General features: G+C 42.2%; 1 pseudogene; it reads right to left on the bottom strand.

Moving 5' to 3' along the window:
• Positions 1 to 1,289: 1,289 nt before the first annotated feature.
• Positions 1,290 to 1,441, bottom strand: LOC142355693 (5.8S ribosomal RNA; annotated as a pseudogene).
• Between the last annotated feature and the right edge of the window lie 6,059 nt (positions 1,442 to 7,500).

Below are 7,500 nucleotides of genomic sequence, written 5' to 3'. Positions count from 1 at the left end.
GTTCTCATGCAGAATTTTTGCTCATTCTTATCCCAAATTTTGACCTGGCTACTAGTTACACTCCTTGTACTTATTGCAAAATGACCACAAATTTCAACAGCTTTCACATGTTGCTGTTTCGGCTTTCGCTTACTACAGTCAACATAATACTCGTTGCAAAATAAGTGCTCGGCATCTGCAATTTTCCAAAGACGAAGTTTCGCCAGTTCAATTTTCGCTCGCCAATTATGGCTACTAATTCACACGGTACTGAGCTCAACAACATTAAATTTGTTCAGCAAGACTTTCACATGTTGATGTTTTGGCTTTCGCCTACTAGAAGCAACATAATACTCGTCTTGTTAGCTCATTCAATGAGAATAGCTTTTCCCGTTGAGAATTTTTGCCTTCAATTGGCGTTGTAGTGAGTTTGGCTACTCAGATCACCAAATACTTGTGACAATTCGAACCAGAAATGTTTTCAATTTTCACATGCTGATGTTTCGGATTCAACCTACTAGAAGCAGCATAATACTTGTATTCAACAATTTCTGTATCAAATCCCAGTTTTCTCTGGTGCATCTTTGCCAAACTATTCCAAACTGCCTGAGTCTGAATACCAATTACAGGTACTAGTAAATGCACGTTACTAAGGACTATATAGTTCTAGGTTACTGTACACAACGACGTTCACATGTTGATGTTTCAGCTGCCGCTTACTAGAAACAACATAATACTTATCGTGCATACCTTTCCATAACTTGTCCTTTTCAGATGCATTAGTTTCCCTTTGTCTTGGCTTCTACAGTCAGACTGGCTACTAGTAACAGCACAGTACTAATCACATATCGTTCTACAGTTTGCAGACAACTTTCACATGTTGATGTTTCAGCTTTCGCCTACTAGAAACAACATAATACTCGCTGTATACATTTGTAGTTCTCTATGTAACTTTCATGTGAAGAAGTTTCGCCAGTCTTTTTGACTGTCTCAAATCTGAGTCATGCTTAGGCTACTAGTTGCTTCATAGTACTTATCGCCTCGAGATCATTGAACAAAACTTGATTTTCACATGTTGCTGTTTCAGCTTCCGCTTACTAGAAACAACATAATACTAGTCTCATTAAGTTCCGTCTCTTTGCAATTTTCTTATGAAGAAAATTCGCCATCACAATGACTCCAGCAGTTCTTGATCAAGGAATGCAATCATTGATCAGAATGCTATTATTTGAATCGGTTCTGCTTTAAGTGTTCCAATTTTATTGGAAGCACCAACAATAGAACATCAATGTGTTCAATCGAGAGTTATATAACCCTGAATCGGACGCAGTCAACAGCCGAAGCCGAGACCGCCTTTTGCGTTAGAGAGGTCGGTAAACAAATCTTGCGATTCATACCGAATTAACACATATAGCTGTGCTCCTCTTCGTAAAGCGAGCCAAGTGATCCCCTGTTGAAGGATGTATTTGGACCAATCTAGTAGCATTTGGTTTCCAACAAGCTCTCCCAAGTTAGCTTACTTATTGGGCTTTTCAACCAATTCGGTTGGCTACAAGCATCATCAAAGTACTAGCCACAGTTTGATCGCAAAATTCTACGACTTTCACATGTTGATGTTTCGGCTTGCGCTTAGCCTACTATAAGCAACATAATACTAGTCATATCATAGAGCGTGATCAGCTTGTGACGTTCTCATGATGAAGTTTCACCAACAGTGTCTCACTTCGAGCTTAAATCCAGCTACTAGTAACTACACAGTACTGACTGCAACGATAACTTTTATCTATACCTTTCACATGCTGCGCTTTCGGCCAGGGCCTACTAACGTCAACATAATACTCGATATAAACTTTTGTTCATGATGCAGCTTCCCCATGCAGAAGTTTCGCCTTCAAATGCTCTCTTGGCCATATGACGTAAGAAAAGGTTACTAGTAACATCACAGTACTAGCCACAGTTTGATTGCAAAATTCTACGACTTTCACATGTTGATGTTTCGGCTTGCGCTTAGCCTACTAGAAGCAACATAATACTAGTCATATCATAGAGCGTGATCAGCTTGTGACGTTCTCATGATGAAGTTTCACCAACAGTGTCTCATTTCGAGCTTAAATCCAGCTACTAGTAACTACACAGTACTGACTGCAACGCTAACTTTTATCTATACCTTTCACATGCTGCGCTTTCGGCCAGGGCCTACTAACGTCAACATAATACTCGATATAAACTTTTGTTCATGATGCAGCTTCCCCATGCAGAAGTTTCGCCTTCAAATGCTCTCTTGGCCATATGACGTAACACAAGGTTACTAGTAACATCACAGTACTAGCCACAATTTGATCGCAAAATTCTACGACTTTCACATGTTGATGTTTCGGCTTGCGCTTAGCCTACTATAAGCAACATAATACTAGTCATATCATAGAGCGTGATCAGCTTGTGACGTTCTCATGATGAAGTTTCACCAACAGTGTCTCACTTCGAGCTTAAATCCAGCTACTAGTAACTACACAGTACTGACTGCAACGATAACTTTTATCTATACCTTTCACATGCTGCGCTTTCGGCCAGGGCCTACTAACGTCAACATAATACTCGATATAAACTTTTGTTCATGATGCAGCTTCCCCATGCAGAAGTTTCGCCTTCAAATGCTCTCTTGGCCATATGACGTAAGAAAAGGTTACTAGTAACATCACAGTACTAGCCACAGTTTGATTGCAAAATTCTACGACTTTCACATGTTGATGTTTCGGCTTGCGCTTAGCCTACTAGAAGCAACATAATACTAGTCATATCATAGAGCGTGATCAGCTTGTGACGTTCTCATGATGAAGTTTCACCAACAGTGTCTCATTTCGAGCTTAAATCCAGCTACTAGTAACTACACAGTACTGACTGCAACGCTAACTTTTATCTATACCTTTCACATGCTGCGCTTTCGGCCAGGGCCTACTAACGTCAACATAATACTCGATATAAACTTTTGTTCATGATGCAGCTTCCCCATGCAGAAGTTTCGCCTTCAAATGCTCTCTTGGCCATATGACGTAACACAAGGTTACTAGTAACATCACAGTACTAGCCACAATTTGATCGCAAAATTCTACGACTTTCACATGTTGATGTTTCGGCTTGCGCTTAGCCTACTAGAAGCAACATAATACTAGTCATATCATGGAGCGTGATCAGCTTGTGACGTTCTCATGATGAAGTTTCACCAACAGTGTCTCATTTCGAGCTTAAATCCAGCTACTAGTAACTACACAGTACTGACTGCAACGATAACTTTTATCTATACCTTTCACATGCTGCGCTTTCGGCCAGGGCCTACTAATGTCAACATAATACTCGATATAAACTTTTGTTCATGATGCAGCTTCCCCATGCAGAAGTTTCGCCTTCAAATGCTCTCTTGGCCATATGACGTAACACAAGGTTACTAGTAACATCACAGTACTAGCCACAATTTGATCGCAAAATTCTACGACTTTCACATGTTGATGTTTCGGCTTGCGCTTAGCCTACTAGAAGCAACATAATACTAGTCATATCATAGAGCTTGATCAGCTTGTGACATTCTCATGATGAAGTTTCACCAACAGTGTCTCATTTTGAGCTTAAATCCAGCTACTAGTAACTACACAGTACTGACTGCAACAATAACTTTTATCTATACCTTTCACATGCTGCGTTTTCGGCCAAGGCCTACTAACGTCAACATAATACTCGATATAAAATTTTGATCATGATGCAGCTTTCCCATGCAGAAGTTTCGCCTTCAAATGCTCTCTTGGCCATATGACGGAACACCAGGTTACTAGTAACATCACAGTACTAGCCACAGTTTGATTGCAAAATTCTACGACTTTCACATGTTGATGTTTCGGCTTGCGCTTAGCCTACTAGAAGCAACATAATACTAGTCATATCATAGAGCGTGATCAGCTTGTGACGTTCTCATGATGAAGTTTCACCAATAGTGTTTCATTCGAATTGGTTCTGCTTTAAGCTCTCCAATTGTTTTGGATGAACCAGTTTTGCCCTTCGAAGCCACTTTTGTGAGCTTTTGTGGGTCTTTACCAAGAGGATATACCTCAAGGCCTCTTTCAATTCCTTTAAGTTCTTTCAACTCCTTTACAGTTTCTAGGTTCACATAGCTGCAAACCTTATTTCTAGTTTTAAGTCTGGCCAACTTGGGGAGAGTTGGTGCAGACCGTGACCAATTCTAGTAGGATGCCACAACAAGAATGTGATCAACTTAGCTTGTCGATGAACCTGCCCCACATTCAAACAACTCTATCGCCTTTTCCTCGTATAGTTATATGCGAGGGCCTCTCATAGAGAGCGCTGTTAGCAACCTTTTCCACATAGACGATAAAGTTGTGAGTGTTTTGCACATGGCTGTTGTCATCACCACGTGACGAGTCAACTCAGCTTGACTCTCTACACTCCGACAAGCTTTGCACATACGCCTTTAGTTCAGTATGTGTCTTTAATCTGACTCCGGTGCCTCAAGCCGGAAAAATTGTCAGATTATGATCATTATCGGTTAGTCATCCCGATGCAAGATCGTATCGTACTGTCTTTGTCTACCTCCAGATTCCGAAGAACAGGAGGAGACTCTCCCAGACCTACATATCTGGGAGAATGTTCAGAGGGCGAGAAGCTGTGGATTACTCTCCCCTAAGAACTGACTAAACTTTACCCTCGTCCAAGGTAAGTTTATTTTAGCTAGCCTTCTATGTAAAGGATCTGAGGCTAAGCTGTGTTTTTTCGAGCCTTTGGCTCGGAGCAAGTTCAGTGGGCGCCCCGAGTAGCTCAACTCTTTCCCACTGAACAGCGCAACGCTCTGTCACTCGCTGGGATTTTTGCGTGTCGGTTCTAACCACGCGACTTGTGGACCTTTTTAGGCCTTTCTCATTCACAAGTCTATAGCTGGGCTTCTATAACCCAGCTTCTGAGATCTAGATAGCTGCAGTTCTGCTAGGCTGCTTTTGCTAACTAGTCTCCCTTTAAGCAGTCCCTTGCCATGACTGCTGAACTATGTATCCACACAAGTAGTTTTTGAGCTCGATACATAATTCGAGATTGGTTGCCAAGCAATCTCTAGCGACAGAGCGTCATGCGCACTACAGACATGGCCTCTACCAGCAGCCATGCCCGAAGGAATCAATCACTGATCCTTCCGCAGGTTCCCCTACGGAAACCTTGTTACGACTTTTACTTCCTCTAGACAATTAAGCTCGATCCGCTTCATCCCGTTGCCGGAGACCGAAGTCCCAACAGTAGGAATTTGCAATTCTTGCTTAACTATCCAATCAGTAGTAGCGACGGGCGGTGTGTACAAAGGGCAGGGACGTAATCCCTATGAGTTGTTGACTCATAAGTACCAGGAATTCCTGGTTCACGTCTGCAAGTTACAACAGACGATCCCCTTGAAGCGCTGTACTTTTCTCTGATTGCCCAGTCCATTTCGGACCAAGGGCTGAGTACTCAATCTAAAAGTACACAGTGTAGCGCGCGTGCAGTCCAGAACATCTAAGGGCATCACAGACCTGTTATAGCCTCACTTCATCTGCGGTATTTAATTCCGCATAGTTCCTCTAAGAAGTGTTTGAATTCACATATAGTGAATTTCATTATTTAGATGGAGAAGATCTCGTTCGTTATCGGAATTAACCAGACAGATCACTCCACTAACTAAGAACGGCCATGCACCACCGCCCATATAATCATGAAAGATATTCAATCTGTCAATCCTTAAGATGTCTGGACCGGGTGAGTTTTCCCGTGTTGAGTCAAATTAAGCCGCAGGCTCCACTCCTGGTGGTGCCCTTCCGTCAATTCCTTTAAGTTTCGATTTTGCAACCATACTTCCCCCGGAACCAATAAACTTTGGTTTCCCGGTTAATCTCTTGCCAAGTCAAGATCGACTTTGACAAATTGTAGGTTGGTATAGTTTATGGTCAGAATTACGAGGGTATCTAATCCTCTTCAATACTCTGACTTTCGTTCTTGATTAATGAAAACATTCTTGGCAAATGCTTTCGCAGTAGTTTGTCTTGCCACGATCCAAGAATTTCACCTCTAACGTAGCAATACAAATGCCCCCGTCTGTTCCTTTCAATCATTACCGCACTCAGCCAACCGGCATCAATCGAGTAGCGGGTCATTCTCCATTATTCCATGCTTTATTATTCGATCCCAAAGGATGCTTTGAACACTCTAATTTTCTCAGGGTGAAAACACCGTTTCCACAGTTCGTCACATTTAAGTGCAAACTATTTCTTCGATGCGAAGGATGAGCGGAACGAGTCAACAGATTTAACTGAAGACCATGTTGCCGTTCTACTCAAACAGATCCAACTATGAGCTTTTTAAAACGCAGCAACTATTGCATACGCTTGTAGAGGCTGGTATTACCGCGGCTGCTGGCACCAGACTTGCCCTCTACTCGTTCATCAATGGAGCTTTTAAGTCCATTCCATTCTGATTACAAACCATAAAGGTTCATATCATTATTTCTAGTCACTACCTCCTCGTGCGGAGAGTGGGTAATTTGCGTGCCTGCTGCCTTCCTTGGATGTGGTAGCCGTTTCTAAGGCTCCCTCTCCGGAATCGAACCCTGATTCCCCGTTACCCGTCACAACCATGGTAGTCCGTTACACTACCATCATAGGTTGATAGGTCAGAAATTCGGAAGTTCCGTCCCCAAGCCGAAGCTATCTGGGATCTTTCAGTTACTAGGACTCATCACGGGATGTGTCTGTACTTAGCAAATCACCCGGTGTAGTCTTGTAAAAGTCTCCGACAGTGTCGGACAATCAGCATGCATTAGCTGCAGGGTTACCGCAGTTATTCATTTAGCTTGCAAATCAACTAATAGATAGTAACTGATTTAATGAGCCATTCGCGGTTCCACTTTTTCAAGCTTCGCTTGCACATGCATGGCTTAGTCTTTCAGACAAGCATATGGCAACTGACAGGATCAATCAGTTTAATTGTACTTTGAACAATCTTTCGATTTGTTCGAATTTAGAAAGACATAGCCTTGCGGCCTCGTCAATCTTGCTTTGAGCTTTTTAAATCACGAAGAGTTTCAATGCATGCTTTGGCATGGCTACTAGTTACTACACAGTACTCTACACACTTAGAGTTACCCACGATTACACATTTCACATGCTGATGTTTCGGCTCGCGCGTACTAGAAACAGCATAATACTATGTGTACTGGTAGATAGCGCTCTGTGAGCATTTCCCATGAGCAGGTTTTGCCCTCCAAATCTCTGTTCTACTGTTACCAATACCGGCTAACAACTGTATCATACTAGGGAGAATTGACTCATGATTTAAAAACCAGATGTTCACATGTCGATGTTTCGGCTCTCGCCTACTAGAAACAACATAATACTAGTCTGTTAAAAATCTCAATCACGCCGCCTCTTCAGATACAGAAGTTTTACCTTTTATTGGTTAGAGAACAGCTTTCCAGCTGTCGACATGGTTACTAGTAACAAC

This window comes from Convolutriloba macropyga, unplaced genomic scaffold, assembly GCF_964194025.1.
Source record: "Convolutriloba macropyga unplaced genomic scaffold, txConMacr16.3 SCAFFOLD_5994, whole genome shotgun sequence".
Lineage (NCBI taxonomy): Eukaryota > Metazoa > Xenacoelomorpha > Acoela > Convolutidae > Convolutriloba > Convolutriloba macropyga.
Note: the sequence above shows the minus strand (reverse complement) of the source record. Positions and strands in the feature narration are given on the sequence as shown.